Raw genomic sequence first — 20,330 nt, 5'->3', positions numbered from 1 at the left:
CTCCCTTTGGGTTTTATAACACCTTCATCTTAAGGTGTAGGCTATGAAGATGGGAAAAGGCCATCAATCAATCTGGCTTCTTCCTGCTAACAGGAGACATAGTGGGAATGGGAGTTAACCCCGAGATGACAAGAGTGGAACTGCTTTGCAATGATCTGGGTGTAATCATGCAGGCCTGGATGGGATTTCAAGGCTTGCATGGCAAAAATATTAGTACTCTCATCTATAGTTTTACTACAGTGTTTAAGTGAACAGCCTACTATAAGGCAAATAACAAGCCCTAGGATGAGGAGTACAATTCCCAATTTTAAAAGCAAAGATTTAAAACATTAGTTTGGGGACTTCTAACCAACAAAGAATTTAGGATTTAGTCTAAACTACAGAAAAAAACCTCAAGAACAGCTAATAACAGTGTACTATAGTTTTTCTTTTGAAGCATAATTTTTCTCTCCCTAGTCCCCACTTTAATTAAAAACAAATCATGATAGAACTGATTTGTTTACAAAATAAACTCTAGTCTTACAGTACTTGGCATGATTATTTGCTTAAAGTGCAGCAAGAATAATTATTTTTCACTTAGGCTTTTTAAATTGGCTTTGATAGAACTCTGTTACATGAGGAATCTCAGATAAGACTTTTTAAAAGCTGAGCCCAGGTTGGGCACAGCAGCTTACACCTATAAACCCAGCACTTTGGGGGGCCAAGGTGGATGGATCTCCTGAGGTCAGGAGTTCAAGACCAGCCTGGTCAACATGGTGAAACCTGGTCTGTACTAAAAATACAAAGAAAAAAAAATTAGCCAGGTGTGGCAGCAGGTGCCTATAATCCTAGCTACTCAGGAGGCTGAGGCAGGAGAATTGCTTGAACCTGGGAGGCAGAGGTTGAAGTGAGTCAAGATGATGCTATTGCACACCAGCCTGGGCAATGAGAGTGAAACTCCATCTCAAAAAAAAAAAAAAAAAAACCCGAGCCCAGCCATGGGTTTGTACCCTCAACTCCTATGAGTTCAGCAAATTCCTCTCCTCTTAGGGCCCAAGAGAGCTTGGGGTTCCTGGGCCTGTTAGAAAGTGACATTCTTTACTTACCACAGGTCAGGAAACTTGTACAAGGACTCTGTGTGGACAAGGTATGAGGCGAGATTCCCCAACAGGGCTTAATTGGCTGTATAAGTCAAGCTTGAATTTTTTAAAGGAATCATGCCATTCCAGTCAAAGCCTGGGTAAAATAATCAGTTTCTCCAATTGTGTCCTGTTACAAAAGAAAACAGATTCTTATTGCACTTATGCAATTAACTATACCGCCATAAATTGAAAATATTCACAAATAGTTTCCAAATTCTGGAGAAATCAGGCAGAGAGGAACAAATATGCTCCAAATTTTGTTCACAGGAGTTGCAAAAAGCTCTAAAATATAAGTTATCTTGACTCTGATAACAAAAGGTTTACCAATGTTTAACACATTTGCTCTCCAGGAGAGTCCTAGAAGTTTGATTTTTTTCCTCTATTCCAATAGCACAGTTTTTAAAGTTATCTGAAAACTGCACTTACAGTCCTATATCTGATTATAAACTGCCTTTTGAAAAGGACCAAAGCAAGACAAAGCAAGAGAAAACGTCTGTGAATGACAAAAGTCTACAGCCACTATTAAAGCTACAATTGACTAGGAATTTTGGTTACTTCTGTGGCATACAACAATTTTACGTAACAATTATAATTATCAAGAATGGACACTAAGTTTCCCATAATTTTGGAACACATACTAATAAGATATTTATACAAACACAGTCCAAAGTAAACCAAAGACCATTCACTTTTCTATTCAAAAATTTTTTCTCTATTCTAATGTCACAATCTCCAGTGTTATTAGTCAGAATCCTGCATTTAAGAGCACCTGTTACATTTTATAGGTGATTATAAAACCATCTTTTAAAGAGGACCAAAATGAGATAACAGGTGTCTATGGATAACAACATTTTAGAGCAGCCACAGGTAAAGGCATGATTGTCAAGGAAATTTGTTACCTCTGTGGCACAGTCTGTTAACACAATAATTGTAATTATTACTGATAACATATGCTAAGTTATATTAGAATTATAGGAGTTTTACATAATTTTGGAACATACACCAATAACACATTTACACAAATATAGGCAAAAGAAAGCAAAACACTATTTCATATTTGACAATGCTTCCTGTATCATTTTTGCACCAAATAAGCCAAATGTCATTTTTGGACTTCAGAGGACGTAATATCTAAAATATTAGGTAAGAAAGAGACATAATTTCGAATTTGATTTTGGAAAGTTTGTCAAATATCAAAGGTTTAAAACATTGGATATCACAAAATAGAATCCCAGGTCACCATAAGTCATTCATTTGGCCAAAATAACTGCAAAATTTTTTTTAAAAAGAAAAACCTTTACTCTGATAGAGGAGACTTAGCTTTCCAAACGAGACCCTACGAAGATAGCATAAGACCAAATGAATCTGTCTCTTTTCTCTCTCCTATTTTTTCCTGCCATTTACTCATAGGAGAAAACAAAACACTTTCATTATCTTTTAACAGTACATAAAAATCATATTCACAAGAGAAAACCAAATTTAATGTTGCATTAGTACATCTTTAATGTTAAAGCTAGTTTTTTTAATATAAAATTTTATATCTCTATCAAGTTTTAATTAGTTTGACCATAAGGTATGATTTTCACAAACCTTTTAGAACCCTTTACAATTTTCCATCAAACAGCAGATCAACTTTGTAAGAAAACCCTGTTATTCAAACACATGGGCCCAGACTCTAGCCCCACATCAGTATGATTTTAATGTTTTTTTTTTTTTTTTGAGATGGAGTCTCACTCTGTCACCCAGGCTGGAGTGCAATGGCAAAATCTTGACTCACTGCAACCTCCGCCTCCAAGGTTCAAGCAATTCTTCTTTCTCAGCCTCCTGAGTAGCTGAGATTAAAGGTGTGTGCCACCACGCTCAACTACATTTTGTACTTTTAGTAGAGATGGAGTTTCATCGTATTGGCCAGGCTGGTCTTGAACTCCTGACCTTCTGATCCACCTCCCTTGACTTCCCAAAGTGCTAGGATTACAGGTGTGAGCCACCCTGCCCAGCCAATTTCTTTTAAATCTTAGCCAACTTGTTTATGCCCACAGAATTTTTACAATATCAACCCTTTACAAACCCTTTTCAATTTGCTAAACATTCAGTTTTGTTCTGTTAACTCTTTCAGGTTAAGACAATCTTTAAAACCCCTCTGAAATAGACAAAATTACATTTCCTTTAACAAAAGCCACATTCCCGTGCCTTCTTATAATCTTTTACCAAAAACACATTCCCTACACACATTGTATGTAAAACTGCTTCTCAGGTGGTCTCAACTAGATGTTACAATGTTAACTCTTAGCAACTTTTATTTTTAGTGAAAAACCTGATAAGTAAGCAATTTATATGTACTAGCGGTGGAGCCTAGGACATCAGACAGAAATGAAGATAAGGTCTGACTCCTTTTAACATAGCTAGCAGGCATGGGTCTCCATATGTCCCTAGGCCTTATCTATAATCTAATGCTCCAAAGTAGGTAAATCGAATAATTTTCAAAAGTCAAAGACACAGTTTGACTTTAATGCATTTAGCAAATCTGATATCTGACCTTAATTTAGACCAAATGTCTACATTTTCAAAACATTTTATTTTATCAATAATCTTTAAAACTGTCTTTATATCCAAAAGATTCCTAAAGCCATGTGAACAAAAAGGCATTAAAGTTTCCATTTTTCTGACAAAATATTTGATTTAAGCGCTTATTTTCCTAAGCCAATTAATCAGAACTCTTTTATATATTAACAAAAAACACACATAAATACACAGACAGAAAGACAGAAGATTCAGCACTTGTAAGATTTTTTATTTGCCAGTTTCTTTTTTTTCTTTTCTTTTTTTTCTTTTTCTTTCTTTTTTTTTTTTTTTTTTTTTGAGACAGAGTCTTGCTCTGTCGCCCAGGCTGGAGTGCAGCAGCGCAATGTCGGCTCACTGCAAGCTCCACCTCCCAGGTTCAGGCTATTCTCTTGCCTCAGCCTCCTGAGTAGCTGGGACTACAAGCGCCTGCCACCACGCCTGGCTAATTTTTTGTATTTTTTGTATTTTTAGTAGAAACGGGGTTTCACCGTGTTAGCCAGGATGGTATAGATCTCCTGACCTCGTGATCCGCCCGCCTCTGCCTCCCAAAGTGCTGGGATTACAGGCATGAACCACCACGCCAGTTTCTTAATTGAATTACTGGCTTCAGGGAGGAGGAACAGGGCCAGGAAAGCATGCATTTCTAGGGCCAAATAAGCAGCAGATTAGCAGCTGAAGGCAAAGATAGATCCCCAAAATTAAGTGTGCCATTTTATACTGGATCCTGGATCCACAAAAGGAGGGAAATACTACGGGAGAAGACAGTGCAGTGCTTCTACCCTACATTTCATTGCAAGACAACCCAAAGCCAATCAGCCCATTTTGTAATCAGCCCATCTCTCATGGAAGTCTTATCTCCCAGTGCGGGCTGGAGATGTTTCCTTATTTTCCAGGTGGACAAGAGCATGATTCTCTGATCCAAGTGTGCAAAGATTCAAATATAACTACTATTAGCCATCCCTTAAAGTATATTTCCCACCTAGTTATTACACACCAAAGCTCTCTCATAATGTGAAGTAATTTTTGATGCCCTCAAAACTCAAAACTGTCAGATAATAGAATGTAAAACAGAGAGAGATCCGTCCGCTTTTAGTTCCTGGGGTTTCATGAGGAAAACAGAGGGGTTTTTTTTCCCCAAAATGGGGTCTGTGGCTCCCCCTTTGCTTTTCCCAATAAGTCCCAGGCTACCAAAAGTTATCTTAGAGCCTCTCATGTGTGCATTAAGAGTGGCAAGACAAAAAACTGGAGAAAAATAATTCAGTAGACTGAGAAGAAAAAACTTTTTCCAGAAAAACAAGTTCCAAGAAGACAAAAACATAACGGCCTTTTAAATACATCTATAGTTTATTCAATTTTAATTAAGCTGACTTTTAACCATAGTACTCTTTAAAAAAGAAATCCTTTCAAATCTCTTATTACCTGACTTTAGCCATGCCAAGCCAATATATCTAGCTTCTGAAATTTACCAAAGGTAACTTCCTAGGTGCTTCAAATACATGGCAAGCAGTTTCTTTTTTTACAAGATTTAGAATCTGCACAAGGTAGTTCTGAGAAAGGAAAATTCAAGAGAGGAAATCAGAAGCTATCTATGAGGGGGAAAAAAAACCTCAATAAATGGCAAAGTTACACAATTAACAAACCAGAAAGCAATCATTCCAGAAGCCAACTATTGAACCCAGGCCACCACTGTCGAAAGATAAAGCCTTAGCTGCTGAGCTCTACAGCATTGAGCAGTTTCTATTGCTTTTCCTAGAAGAGCCTAGAGAAGCCAATTTCTAGCTTGCAAGGCTTTTAACTGCTCAAGAAAAATTTTTAGGGCTAACTATGACATGAACTCCCAAATTCCTGTCCTCTGGGTGGTGGAAACCAAAAGAATTGTATCCCCACATGGTCACAAGGTTAAGCTCTTAAAACACAAAATAAGACAGAGAAATTTTATAAATACAGTATTTGTTTCAGCGACCCATAGCAAAGTTTGTAACTGACCAACCTGCCAAACTGACTTGAAAAGCAGGCTTATAGGGGCCCTAAACCCACATTCTATCCTGTTACCTCTCTCTCCATTACAGAACACAGAAAGACAGGTTCTTTGCACAAAGTACACCAGATTTCCTACAGCCTAAGACTAGTCTCACAAATCCTTCTTTCTGTTAATCAAACCCTTGCAGAGGTGACAAATAGTTTACTGTTTATCCAGACAGAGAGAGAGAGAGACCAGAAACTTGGCTGGTAAGAATTTCTTACCCTTTTTGCTGGCATACCAGGTTTCTGGGTTCCCTTTCTCTGCAGCTTCCAGAAGAACAGAGCAGCTTCTGATGACCCTGCTTGCTTGTGCTATAGCTGTGGAGCTCAAGACACTTTACAAGAGAAAATTCCTTTTATTGCTTTATGGAGCCATAGATAAGATTCTCAGTTTGCAAGATGCTGCCCAACAGGCTGCTTGGAGAACCAAATTAACATTTTCCATCCCAGCAAAATACAAATAACAAAACAGACATTAGTCACCTCATTCAGCACCCAATATCAGCCTGGCAAAGCTCAAACTCTTTCCCTTTGGTCCCTGTTGTCTTTGATACACTCCAGGTGGGGATGGACGACCTCTGAATGGTAATTCACAACAGGGTTTCTAGGCAAGGGGAAGAGCAGATAGTCACCCTGAGAGACAGGCCTGTTGAGTCTTCTTCAGATCTCATCGAGTGTGACCACACAAATAAGGAGGGTTCTCTGAGTTAGGCCTGCTAGATTTCCATCAGCAACCCCTCTGAGATCCCTTCCACATATACAAACACATACAAAGAAGAGATGGACAGAAGGCCTTCCAAATCAGATCCCTAACCAAGAACTCCAAGAGTATCCCTTCAAAACTATCCTCTTATTATCTGTCTGAGAAACTTCCTCAAAAACTTCCTGATTGAGGAAAAGTTTCCCAAACCAGGATTCTTCCCACTAGTTAGAAAGAACCAACTGAGACCACCCCCACTGCCCCCACAAGGAGCTGAACCATACAGCTACAGAACCAGTTGGGAGAAGGAAAGAGGTGTTGGCAGTACCTAAGATTCACCAATCCAGACACCCCGTAACGAGGCTACAGACAGACACCCCACCATGGGGCTACAGACAGACACCCTGTGATAGGGCTACAGTGAAGGATGTCTCCCCAGGACTATTTCTCCATTGCAATTAAATCCATGCACATTGGGTCGGCAGCACCCAGCCAGTAGAGAGAGTACCAGAGTCAGTCCCCAGTCCGAGAGAACTAAGCAGTCACTTGGGCTGGCTTCTGAATCCATCACTGGAGGGGGCCCACTGAACCACGGGAAGGTAGCCACAAGGGCAATCCTGGATGAGCCCTCAAACTTGGAACCGCCCAAGGGGTTCACTTTGCCCACTGCCTAGACATACCCAATTCATCAAGACAAGGGAATTGCAACAGAGAAAGAGTAATTCATGCAGAGCCAGGTGTGAGGGAGACTGGAGTTTTATTATTACTCAAATCAGTCTCCTTGAGCATTCAGAGAGCAGAGTTTTTAAGGATAACTTGGTGAGTGGGGGAAGCCAGTGGGCCATGAGTGCTCATTGGTCAGAGATGAAATCATAGGAAGTTGGAGCTGTCTTCTTGCATCCAGTCAGTTCTTAGGTGGGGGCCACAAGATCAGATGAGCCAGTTTATTGATCTGGGTGGGGCCAACTGATCCATCAAGTGCAGGGTCTGCAAAATATCTCAAGCACTGATCTTAGGAGCAGTTTAGGGAGGGTCAGAATCTTGTATCCTCCAGCTGCATGACTCCTAAACCATAAGTTCTACTCTTGTGGCTAATGTTAGTCTTACAAACACAATCTAGTCCCCAGGTAAGAAGGAGGTCTGCCTTGGGAAAAGGTTGTTACCATCTTTGCTGAAACTATAAACTAATTTTTTCCCAAAGTTAGTTCAGCCTACGCCCAAGAATGAACAAGGATAGCTGGGAGGTTGGAAGCAAGATGGAGTCAGTTAAGTTAGATCTCTTTCACCATCTCAGTCATAATTTTGCCAACACAGTTTCACAGTTACTGAGGAAGAAGGGCAGAGAATATTTTATCTGATGAATCTGTGGAAATTCATCTTTCTATAGCCAAAGAAATTGCTCTGTCAGAAGGGGAAAGCAAGGAGAATATGTTATATGGGCATATTTCTATTTAACAAAACCTAGGGAAAGCTAATTGTTCCAAGCTAAGATCAGAAAGATAGAACAAAAGTGAAAAATGTGAATTTGTTTTACAAATCTTGCCAGTATCTGGATACACAACGAATGACTCATCCAGGGGCCTATTTTTGAACAGGACCACAAAGACCGGTAACTGTTTATGAGTGGGCATAAGGAACCCAGCAGAGTAATCATCTGGCAATTCAGATGCAGATTGCAGGCATGCAGGAAAAGGGTGGGAACTTGCAGCTTTGATGGGTAAAACTGCTGACATTAGTCATAAAGACCAAGGATTAAATATGTTTGCTTCGTTAGGGATGAATCAGACTGAACAAAAATTGTCTCTAGTTGAGGTAGTTGAGTAGAGTGGCTATGTGTTGTGAGTGCCTGGCAAATGTTGCTCTGTGTGAGACTGAAAACAAAAAGTCCCTACTACTGTCTCCATTGGCCAAGTAATCTTGTGGCAAACATTTATAGAAATTATACAAACACTGCAATGCACTTTATGCCATGTTGTGATGCAAACTAGTTAATTAATATTATTGAACATATGGCATATGAAAGAAGAATGAGTTGAAAATGAGATATCAAATCTACATAATTAATAATATTTTGATTTAGAGGAATGGTAAGACAAGTGTCTCCAACATAGAAAGAGTGTGACTTCAGACAGGTCAGCTCAGCTTGTCTGTCTGTACAAATTGCTCTAGACCTGACACTACAACACATTGTGAGGGATAAATTCAAGGGAGAAGCAACAACAAGAAAAGAAGGCCATTCCTCGGGGTGGGGCGGGGGGTGGAATTAAAATAACAGTAGATGCGTGTTTAAGTACTATGTTGTAGGGCCAAGATTATAAATCCTACAGAAATGTAAAGAGATCACTCAAAATGAAAACAAGTTAAAAATTTTGATGATCCATTTTACATTTGGTCAGTTGGGAAGCAATACAGTGTGATAGAAAACTAACTATATAATTTTAGAAAAATTACTCATTTCCTTTAAGCTTCAGCTTTTTTACTTGAAAGTTGAAAATCACTCTAGTAAGAATAAACAATGCTTACTGACAATATATCCCATTGAGAATTTCAAACTAGACTTTCGAGCCTGTTTATGAGCCATTATTTCACTCTTAATGCCTTACCTCTAATATGTCAATATTCATTTATTGACTGAAATCAGTGAGGCTTAAAAGTAAAACATAACTATCTTTATTTTATTTTATTTGTTTTTTTGAGATGGAGTTTTGCTCTTGTTGCCCAGGCTGGAGTGCAATGGCATGATCTCAGCTCATGGCAACCTATGCCTCCAGGGTTCAAGCGATTCTCCTGCCTCAGCCTCCCAAGTAGCTGGGATTATAGGCATGCACCACCATGCCTGGCTAATTTTCTATTTTTATTAAAGACGGGGTTTCTCCATGTTGGTCGGGCTAGTCTCGCACTTCTGACCTCGGGTCATCCACCCACCTCAGCCTCCCAAAGTGCTGGGATTACAGGCGTGAGCCACTGCACCCAGCCAAAAGATAACTATCTTTTAAATTAACAACAAAAAATAAATTAGACAGTGCTTATGGTGATGTGATAATTGTGCAATTGCTGATGGAATTGTCATGCTTTGGAATGCAAATTGGAAATATCTATTATGCTGATATCTTTTGATCTAATAATTCTGTCTCTGTCTAAGGTATAATATATATTGCAGGAAACCTATTAGTACAGAGGTGCTCACTCCAACCTTGATCAATAGAGCAATGTATTATATGCAACAAAATAAAAAATATAGAGAGCTGATTAGGAAAATTGATGGAATATCATAAAACTACTAAAACTGACAGTTAAAGACTATAATAAAGGCAACCCAAGTGTCCATCCAAGTGAAAATAAAAGAAAAAAATGTGGTATATTCACAATGGTTTATTGTACAGAAATCATAATGAATGACATAGAGTGACAGACAACATTGGGAATAAATCTTAGTAATAAGATTATTAAATGAAAAGATAAATTCCAAAAGATTACATGCAGTATGCTCAACTTTTAAACAATCCCCCAAAAAAATAAGCTTTTAAGGAGTGCATCTAAATGCAATACATGAAATAAGAGATTGGTAAGAACAGAATTTTGAATGATTGTTACCTTTAGTAGGGAAAGGCAGAGTGAGGAATGAGGAACAAAACATTTGATGTAGGTTAGTATGAAGCTCCTAATATATGAGGAGATGATGGTGAATTTGTGAGAGATCTTACAGTGTTACAAATAAGTAAGTAAAAAATTAATAGGGCCTTGCATGAACATTAAATAGCATTTGTCATGAACAAAGATTGTAATTCCTGTAATTATGTATACCTAAGGGCCAAAGGGAAGGAAAAGACTAAGACACATATTTTTAAAATATACAATAATTTTTAAGGATTTATTACTAAAAAACTAGGTAATAATAAACACAAATAATAATTGTGTTACTGTGGTGACTGTGATATTTTTCTTTTCTCTTTCAAATTTTCTAAAATATATTTTTTTAATGACAACAAACGCTTACAACTCATTAAAAAAGTGTGTCGAACTACGGGTCTGTATGTCAATGCACTTTTATAAACATGAAGTAGACAAATGAAATAAACTAAAATTGCTTGGCATTTCAGCAGGCTGAGGACCAGTCCCCATGGCTGAAAGACCTGAGAGGGGTCACTGTTGACCTTGCATTGACAAATAATTTAAAAATCAATCAAGAAAAAACAAATGTGACTATTTGTGAGAGTACATGCCAGATCCAATTAGTAGTGAAAACTTATATTGCCTACTAGAAAAATCTCTATTTGGCATCGACCCAGAAGGTGCAACAGTTGGGCTTCAAACATGAAAGCAATATGACTGATATGTGTTCTGGCTCGGTTATTTCTGCAAAGGTTGTATATGGAAGAATTTTAGATGAATATACATAGCATGGGCTTTTAGTCTATTCATTGAATGTTGATGTGCAGAAAACCAGTAAGAATAGGGCATGATTCATAATAGAAGCAAATTGATTGGACACTTTGCAATGATGTTCATAGAGAAGGACACCGGTGCATGCTTGCATGTGAATGTACAGAAAGCTGGCTCAGAATTGGAAAAATATTATACCAAATTTATGTTTTTATAAAACATTTAGCTACAAACCTTTGATTTGTAGATATTTTAGGCCATTTTCAACCTTCCTTTTGGCTTTTGAAATATAAAGCATAGTATTACTTTATAATAATTTTCATATTTGAAGAATACTAGATGCATGAAATGAGCAGTACATTTTGCAGCACTGTAGCATGTATGTTTTTCTCTAATTCAGTATTTTCTTTGTAGTATACTCTCTTTAATACAAATAAATCAGTGTATTTCATAGCATATTTATTCCAGTTTTTTCCCCCCAGTAATTGAAAAAATATCTTCTTGGACAAGAAGTAACTTTCAAAAAGAAAATGTCTGTTTGGGAGTTTTAAAGGATCCTTTTCGTTTTTCTTCTCTTTTGTATGGTTCTTCATTGCAAAGTACCAATACAATTGCAAAGTACCACTTAAAAAATATTTTGTGAAACACTTATAATTTCTTATCAATCATATTTTATAATCAAAAGTGTTTGGGTTTTCTCTTCTTCCTAGTTATTTAAAGACTAGGCCCTTCAGCAGTAGGCATGGAAGGCTGTAGAGTGAAATGAAATCGAGTCTAAGGTTTGAAAGAAAGATAGTTGAGTTTGAACCCTCATCCTGCTCTTTAGGAAAAAATCATGTAAATTCTTTGAATCTCATTTTTCTAACATGTGAGTAGGAAGAAGAGGAAGGCAGCCAACATAGCTCACAAGATTCTTTTGAAAACAAGTAAGTTAGTGTACATTCATATAAGCAAAAGTCTTATTATTTTTACTATTAGGATAAAGAACTTGAAGCCAAACTCTCTTCCCTGTGCAAGTTAGTGGAGTATGTCCTAAAAGGACATGAAAACACCAAACAATTTTTTTTTCAAAGTTTCTCATTCAAACTCAGGCACCTATTGTGAGACAATGCCAATGCCTGCCATGTTTCTCTGAGAGTGAGCATAGCAGCGTTTGCTCTCAGCAGAGATGAACTGCATGTCTGTAGGCTCCTATGTGAGCACCTATATAGGTGTGCTGAGGAGATTATGAGTGTGAGGCTTCACTGTGTCAGAAAGTAGAATAGAAATGTGGCACAAGTGAATTCTGACAGTATAAACATAGCCTCTAAGGCTTCTTGCATTGCTATAAATCACAATGTTTCAATATATATATATTGCTTGTGTTTGTGCATTTTTAATTGCTTATTTATATTTATGTAGAAAGATTAGAAACAAAAAAATAAAAGCAAGCGGGAAAAAATTGCCCATAATCCTATCACTATTGGCATGATAGCCATATTTGCACTGTTCGTGTGTAAGCACTAGTATCATTTTGGAGAATACTTTCTTTTAATGTGTATGAATGAAATAAATGTATCTTTAAAGTGGGATCATCATAGATACAGTTTTTGGGAAACTACACTTAGCATATAGCAACATGTCATCAACATGCCACATATTTATCAATATAGACCCCATCATTTGTAATGATTGGGTAGAATTTCATTTTATGGCTGTATGAGTTATTTAAGTATTAACCTAAGGCTGTCCATTTATTTTCAATTTTCCCCCTATTATAAAGAATATTGTGATATTCAAATCTTCACATTTTCATTTTTATGAATCCATCTGATTACTAGGGAAAATTCTTAGAAATAGAATTTCTGAATTAAATGCATCACTTCCCTTTATATTTCATAACATTTTTACTAATTTTAATCTGTAAGAGTGTGTTGCTTTTCAGTCTCAATCACAGTGGCAATTTTCCTCTTTTGATAGCCTAATAGTTGGTGAGGGCAGGGAAGACATCTTGTCTTATATTCATGGTTATGGTTACTAGTGAAGTAGAATATTTTCATCATATTTTGTTAATCACTTACATTTTTTATTTTTGTAAGTTGCTTGTTTATACTTTTTGCCCACTTTCCTAGTGGCTTATATATTCTTTTTATTGACAATTTGTAAGATTTCTATATACTAAATTCATTAACCCTTTCTGTCACACATAGTTTTATTTCTGTCATTTGCTTTTTCACTTGGATTGTGTTATTTTCCCCATACAAATGTCTTAAAATATTTATTTAGTTAGATCTTTCCATTTCTGCCTTAATTCTTCATTGAAAGAGCTTTCTTTATCTATATAAATGCATTTATATTTTCCTCTAATATTGTTAAATTTCATTATTTGTACTTACATCTAATTCATTTGGAGAATTAATTTTATTTTAAGGTGTTAATTAAGGATCTACATTTATTCTTGTCAAATGGTTAGTTGTCATCACACTTTTAAAAAAGAAATTATCATATTATACACCTTTTCTTCACTGATTTAAAATGCCACCTTTATTATGTACTGAATTCTTGTTTGTAGTTTTGTCTGTTTCTGAACTTTCTGTTTTGTTTCCTTGATCTCTGTATTTTGGCGCAAGCTTCATACTGTTTTAATATTTGAAGTTTTATAACTTTTTAAAAACTTGATATGATCCCCTATAATTATTTTGTTTTAAATCTTTTTTGACTCATTATTCCATGTTTAGTTTTCTAGTTGAATCTTAAAATTATTTTGTTAAGTTCTAAAGAAAAATTATAAGAATCATTTCCTTATAATGTGTGTCACTTCAGGGACAATTAACATCTTTAGAAAACTGAGTTCTCCCATTCAAAACATGGTGGTTATCTCCTTATAAGAACATCACTTTTTAGCATTCCTTAGAAAATGTTTGTATACCATCCCCACATTTTCTGCAAAGTTTTTTCCAGTTTATAAAAGGTTTTTGTTTTGTACATTCATTTATTTAGTTTATAAATGTTTATTAACACATTATATACCAAGCCACGGGCTAAGTCTGATACTGAAGAAATATCAATGGGGCCAGAGAAGCACTGTTTAATAAAAATATACTGTGAGGCGTATCTGTAACTTCTAATATTTTCGTGGCTATAATAAAAAAGTAAAAGAAACAGATAAAATAAATTTTAATAATATGTTTTATTTACCCAATATATCAACAAATTTTATTTCAATGTCTAATCAATATAAAAATTATTGATATATTCTGTTATTTTAAATCTACATCTTCAGCGGGGTGTGATGGCTCACGCCTGTAATCCCAGCACTTTGAGAGGCTGAGGCAGGCGAATCACGAGGTCAAGAGATCAAGATCATCCTGGCCAACATGGTGAAACCCCGTCTCTACTAAGAACACAAAAATTAGCTGGGCATGGTGGCACGCACCTGTAGTCCCAGTTACTTGAGAGGCTGAGGCAAAAGAATCGCTTGAACCTGGGAGGCAGAGGTTGCAGTGAGCGGAGATCGCACCACTGCACCCCAACCTGGCGACAGAGTGAGACTCTGTCAAAAAAAAAAAAAAAACCTACATCTTCAAAATTCAGCATTTATTTTACGCTTATAGCACGTCTTAATTTGTATTTGCAACATTTGAAGCATTTAAGAGCCAGATGGAGCTACCACACTGAACAGTAAGGGACTAGAGAATTTGATGTCATTAATATTTAGACAATAATTGAAACTTTTCTTGTGGTGAAGCTTGTCCAAGTGGAGTCAAAAATGGATATAGGAAGATAGCTCGTAACAGAATACTAAAAAAGCACTGAGAGTTAGAAAATGCCAGCAAAGAGGGGGCCGCAAAAAAAGGTAAGAAAGAATGGTTTAAGAAACAGGACAAAAGGAGCATGACACCTGAGATTTGGAAGATGAAAAAGAGTGTTTCAAGAAAGAGGAGTTTGTTCCTACATTAAGAACTTTGCTAACTTTACCAAGGTGCATCTTCAGTGAAGAGTCGGATAGCATCAAAAAATTATTGGCAATAAAGAAGTAATGATCAAGTAATTGTTTTAAATTGAGTATCTAAAAAATTTGGCTAGGCTGAGAAGAATTTTAACTGTATTATAACTTTCAAGTTATTTCAAATGTTTAATTTTTATCTAAAGATACATTTCACATCTAAGTATTAGACTTTCAATTTCATTATGTAATGTGTAAAGTCATCCTTTACTCCTCAATTTTTCTCACAATTCAAATCTAATAAATTATAAAATCTTGTAGTTTACACATTTAAAATCTTATCTCAAGCTGGGTGTGGTGGCTCATGCCTGTAATCCCAGCACTTCGGGAGGTCGAGGCAGATGGATCCCCTGAGGTCAGGAGTTCAAGACCAGCCTGGCCTACATGGTGAAACCCCATCTCTACTAAAAATACAAAAAATTAGCTGGGCGTGGTAGCGGGCACCTGTAATCCCAGCTACTTGGGAGGCTGAGGCAGGAGAATCTCTTGAACCCGTGAGACAGAGGTTGCAGTGAGCCGAGATTGTGCCATTGCACTCCAGTCTGGGCAACAAGAGCAAAACTCCATCTCAAAAAAAAAATAATTATCTTACAACTCATTCCCTGTCATCCGGGCACATGCCACCTTCACCTGCTGCAATCCTTTTAAACCAGACTCCCTGATTTCATCTGGCCCCCTATTCCATATTTCACTCTGAGCCAGAGTGATTCTTTTACAATGTAAGTCAGTTCCTATTATTCCTTTGCTGAAAATCCACTGAGGGTTTCCTATCTCTCTCAGAGAATAAGGGAAAGTACTTAAAAATTTCCTGCAAGTTCCTCTGTGATTTGACCATCTGTTGCCTCACTGACAGCAATTCCTGCAGCTCTTCTCCCTTATACCATCCAACTATTCTGATGGGCCCTTGAGCCTAGAAAGCCTGTTTCCACCTCTGAGCTCCCTCCTTCAATTCATTCAAGGTTTTGATCAGATGTCACTTTATCAAAAAAAGACCTTTACTGGTATAATAAAAAAAGCAGTCCCCTTTCCCATTTGCTTTAATTTTTCTTGATAACACTTCTCACCATATGACCTATTCTATTCTGTTCTTTTCTATTCTCTTTTCTTCTCTTCTCTTCCCTCCTTCTACTGTAAAGTGGGTGCCATAAAGTAATAGGCTTTCTTTTTCTCACTACTAAATCTCCAGAGCCAAGAACAGTGCCTGGCACTTAGTAAGTCTGCAATAATATTTGTTAACTGACTGACTAGCTGAATGAAGGATGTCTAGATGTGAAATAATCAACATACATTTAACAATTATTTTTGGAATTAAAAATAATGTTTCCAATTTTGAAGCCTTTCAGAAAGAGATTTTTCTCCCCAAGAGAGGATTCAATATCATGCTTTGAAAAACTGAAATAAAAGGGAATTTGAATTATAAAGACAGAATTTGCAAATATTAAAATTTTAAGAGTTTTTTAACTGATGCAAATTTATTGTGATAATTGAGAATAAAATTATTTCTCAAAATGTCATACGACATAGAAATAAAAAGATTAACACTTTGGAGACTTTACTGCAAGATTCTTAGGGCTTGAGTCTCAGCTCTACCACTTTCTAGCTGCACAACTTTAGGTCCCTCTCTACGCCTCAGTTTTCTCATCTGTTATTTCTTAGGGTTAATGACTGCATCTAATTTATAAAGCTGTTGTAAGAAGCAAATGGCTTAAATTATGTAAATGACTTAGAACAGCATTTGGAACATAGTGTCTCATAAGAATGTATTATTATTTATTTGATAATATAGTATTATCCCTTCTCAAGAAAGTAGGTGCTCTTACTTAAGAAAGTAGGTGATGGATTTGGGGGATTTTATTTGTTGTTTGTTTACTTTTCTCTGCAATGTTTCTAAGGAGAAATCTCATAGGAGGAATCTAGGCAGTGTAAATTGTGTAGATACAATAAGTGGATGAGAGAATTAAGGCAATTTCTAGTTATGTGCATAAACACCTTATTTTTTTCACATGTGGAATGCAGACAAACTTTTTGAGCCCTTATGTTTGGCAAAAGAATGCTTTATTTCTTCATTTTACTTTACACAAATAGGCAAAGTTAAATAGCAAATAAGGCAAATTCAGCAGGGGATACCTAAAGCTCCAACCCCAAGCTCTAACCTTGAGACTAAATGGGGATAGTACAAATGCGCAAACCTTAGATTAAAAAAAAAAAAAAAAAACTGACTTAATGAAAAAGTCATATCCTTAAATATTTATCCTCTTCAGGTAAATCTTATTCAAACTCTTCATCCATACTTTTCTCCTAGAAATTAACTCCCATAATGATATATTTTAGCCTTCCAAGCTATTTAGTGTCATAATTGATGCTGAGTTTTAAATCATTCCTATCGCCTGTGTTTATATGTATTTATCATCCTATTTAGTTGCTATCTTTATAAAATTAGGTCTTCTGCTTCCTTAGTTATTCCCCATAGAGCCAAGAATAGTGCTCAGCAAATAACATTATTGGTGGAAATATGACAATCAAACAGAATTACTAAGGATGAATGTCATGTCCTCTCTTTAAAATATTATGCTTTAAAAAATATAATCTGTTATTTAAAAGTAAATTTTAACAAGGAAAAGATTATTGTTCCATGTGTAAAATATTTGACATGGTTTCTTGAACATAATGAACACTTAACTAAAAGTTGGTTTCTCTTCTCCTACCATGACCTGAGACACATTTATTAGCTGCTCTCTGTCTAAATGTCTCAGCCTAAAATCCAAGAACAATCAAGACTTGGCATTCAATTTAATTGAGCAAAATATTCACTTTAAGGATAGAAAATACAAAAGAATGATATAATATTACTTTTCCCCAACTTTGCCCCAGGGTTTGTAATCTTATCAGAGAGCAAGTCATACAAACAGGAAATGATATCTTATGAAATGCTGAAACAGCACTGATATAAACAAGAGATCAAGAAGGGAACAACAATCACTTTGTTATCTTTTTAGATAGGAATTGAGTCAGGGAGAAAGTGGTTTCTCAGCTAAACCCTAAAAAATATTTACAGTTTGGAGAAGAAGATTGGGGGAAAGATGGTTAAGAATCCTTCTTTGGGAATTTCAGATTTTTAATCTTTGGCCAGGACACATTTACAGACCATCTATTAAATTTAAAAGAGATCTTAGCTACCTTTGTAAGCTTTGCTCTTCCCTAATCTACTCAAAGATAACTCAGAGTATAAACAAAGTTTAGAAGATCAATCTAAGACAAAAATCTCATGGAATTATATAAAATGGTTCCTTTAAAAACATACTGAAGGATTTGTGTTGCAGGGAAATAGGTCTTAAGAAGGGGGAAAGGTGAAATATATCCTCAACATTTATCATAATAGAGCCTAGTATCTTTTATTTTGTCACCTACACCCTAGGGAAATATACTATGAGCCACATTTTTACCTGCATATTTCTTTCTCTTTTGTAAAAAAAATTAACATGAATATAGTCCTTAAAGTCATCATATTGATATGTCATAATTAAAAATTAACTAAGTAAACAATTAGTTATTTCATTATTTGCAAAATGTGATTTTCCTGAAAACAAAACTAACCAGCACAACAAAATCACTTATAGGACATAATCCAGTGGAAAGCAATAGATTAAAGGAGTTGGGGGTGGAGAGAAGGTAATTTGTTTTACAGTCCCAGCTTTATTTTATTTTAATACGTGTCATCCTGTAAAAATCCTGCATCTTAACTTTAAAAGAAAGGTATTGATGTAAGATTTGGAGAGGGTTGGAGAAAAAGAATGAGAAAGCTACAGGAATTGGGAGAAATTTATAGTTAGAACTGATACTGAGTGAAAATTTAGAGTACATACCTAGCATGTTTTGTGCTTCCTTTCTTCCAGAGAGGAAATGACACTTTAGATTCCCTGGGATGCTGGAACCACATGCAAAAAAGGATGGGCAAATTTGTCATTCAGAATTTATGAAGGATATTTTTTCTTCTCACTGACTAAAAAGAACAAATCAAACACTAGGTTTCCAATTCTGAAAATTAGTGGACTCTGGAGAGCCAATTAAACATTATTCCCCTATCTCGACTCTGTTTTAACGTCTTTCTTTATTGCACTGTTTCTTTCACTCACAAGGCAGGTAGATGGTGTTATCAGGCTAATTTGGGGACAGTTATCATTATAATGTAATTTTTTGCAATTATGTGGTAGACCAGGTGGCAAGACAGCATGGCTTTGCATTGCCAAGGTGCAAAACAAATTCAGTGTTCAATCAACCTGAGAGAGAAAGGACAATTCTCATTTGCATAAACATGTAGCCACGGAAACGAGATGCACAGAGGTATAAGGGGAAAGAGACCTATTTTACATGATGTGCATAGAATATTTGACAGTTTAGATTGGAGGCGTCATTGATGTGGGTTGGAATGGTACGGTTGGTTGCCATGGATATGGTTTTCCCTACTGGCAGTGCAGAGATTGGCAGGGATGGATGCCGGAAAAAAAAAAAAAAAAAAAAAACCCAAACCACTGCAACACTCTGGCAGCCTCATTCTTTTCTTTTGTTGAAAAGCTATGTATCCTTTCTGCACTAATGACAGCTCATCAAGTATGCAGTGTAATCTAGAAACACTGATATTTCTGTAATAAATCATTCATGTATAATATATACGTATTTATACATTCTATGCACATATATATGTGGCAATCTACATGTATATATTTGGAATAACATGTATGCAGATTAATAAAAGATTAGATTCAGGAGAAAAATATTTACTTTTGCCACTAGTTTCTATTTAGTATTAATTTGGGAAGCCCTTAGATACGAGGATTTATTAAATAAAATAAACAATGTATAAATCTACTGAATTATCATCTAACTTAGGAAAAGAGAATTGCATAGTATGTTTTTGTGGATAAGACAAACAATGAAAGGAAGGAGGAGTGGCTTGCCCCAACGGCCTAGTCTCTGAGTATTTGACCTCTATAGCCACTGCATTGCTGTCATAGAACTATGCAAATGGAGTTTGTCCATGAGAAAACAAGGCACTTTTTTATTTCCTTTTTGGTTCTATCACAACATGTAGCACAGTAAAAACGCAAGCAGGCTATTTATACTGTTTTTCAGAAATGCTGAAGGCACTTAATTTTCCTTTTCTAAAGGCTCACCCGTTTGTTATCTTGTTTTCATACAGTTAGTCCAAAACCTTGCTTTTATTAAAAGGTTTTCAGGGATGTCTTTTATCTTTAGAATTCATTCACTAACATATCATGCAAGCTGGGGCTAAAGGAGCAGAGCCTCAGCTGCCCAATCCTGCAGGGCGAGAACTGAGGACCTTCGTCTCTGCTAATGGGCAGCTTTGCACTCGGCCATACTCCCGAGATTTGAATTCTGGTGGACAAGTTCTTATGACCTTGTGAGTTTCCTTCTACCCCTTCTAGACTGTGGAGGAATGTTGAGCGTCAAGGCATTTTGTAAATTATCTGTCCACCCTAACACTGGAAACTGAGAAAAGGGTTGGAAACAGTACTTATTGTGCAATTACAACATAGGA

The 20,330-nt window shown here is 36.2% G+C and overlaps 1 long non-coding RNA gene across 1 annotated transcript in view; it reads right to left on the bottom strand.

Moving 5' to 3' along the window:
• Nucleotides 1-20,126, bottom strand: part of LOC130541508 (uncharacterized) — a 76,859-nt gene extending 56,733 nt beyond the window's left edge. Inside the window, exons 1-2 of the long non-coding RNA XR_008955565.1 lie at nt 18,637-20,126; nt 1,086-1,248 (exon numbers count right to left, since the gene is read on the bottom strand). This is a non-coding gene — a long non-coding RNA (uncharacterized LOC130541508). The remainder of the gene's footprint in view (nt 1-1,085; nt 1,249-18,636) is intronic.
• Between the last annotated feature and the right edge of the window lie 204 nt (nt 20,127-20,330).

The sequence above is a fragment of the Pan paniscus genome, chromosome 4, assembly GCF_029289425.2.
Source record: "Pan paniscus chromosome 4, NHGRI_mPanPan1-v2.0_pri, whole genome shotgun sequence".
NCBI classification, from domain to species: domain Eukaryota; kingdom Metazoa; phylum Chordata; class Mammalia; order Primates; family Hominidae; genus Pan; species Pan paniscus.
Note: the sequence above shows the minus strand (reverse complement) of the source record. Positions and strands in the feature narration are given on the sequence as shown.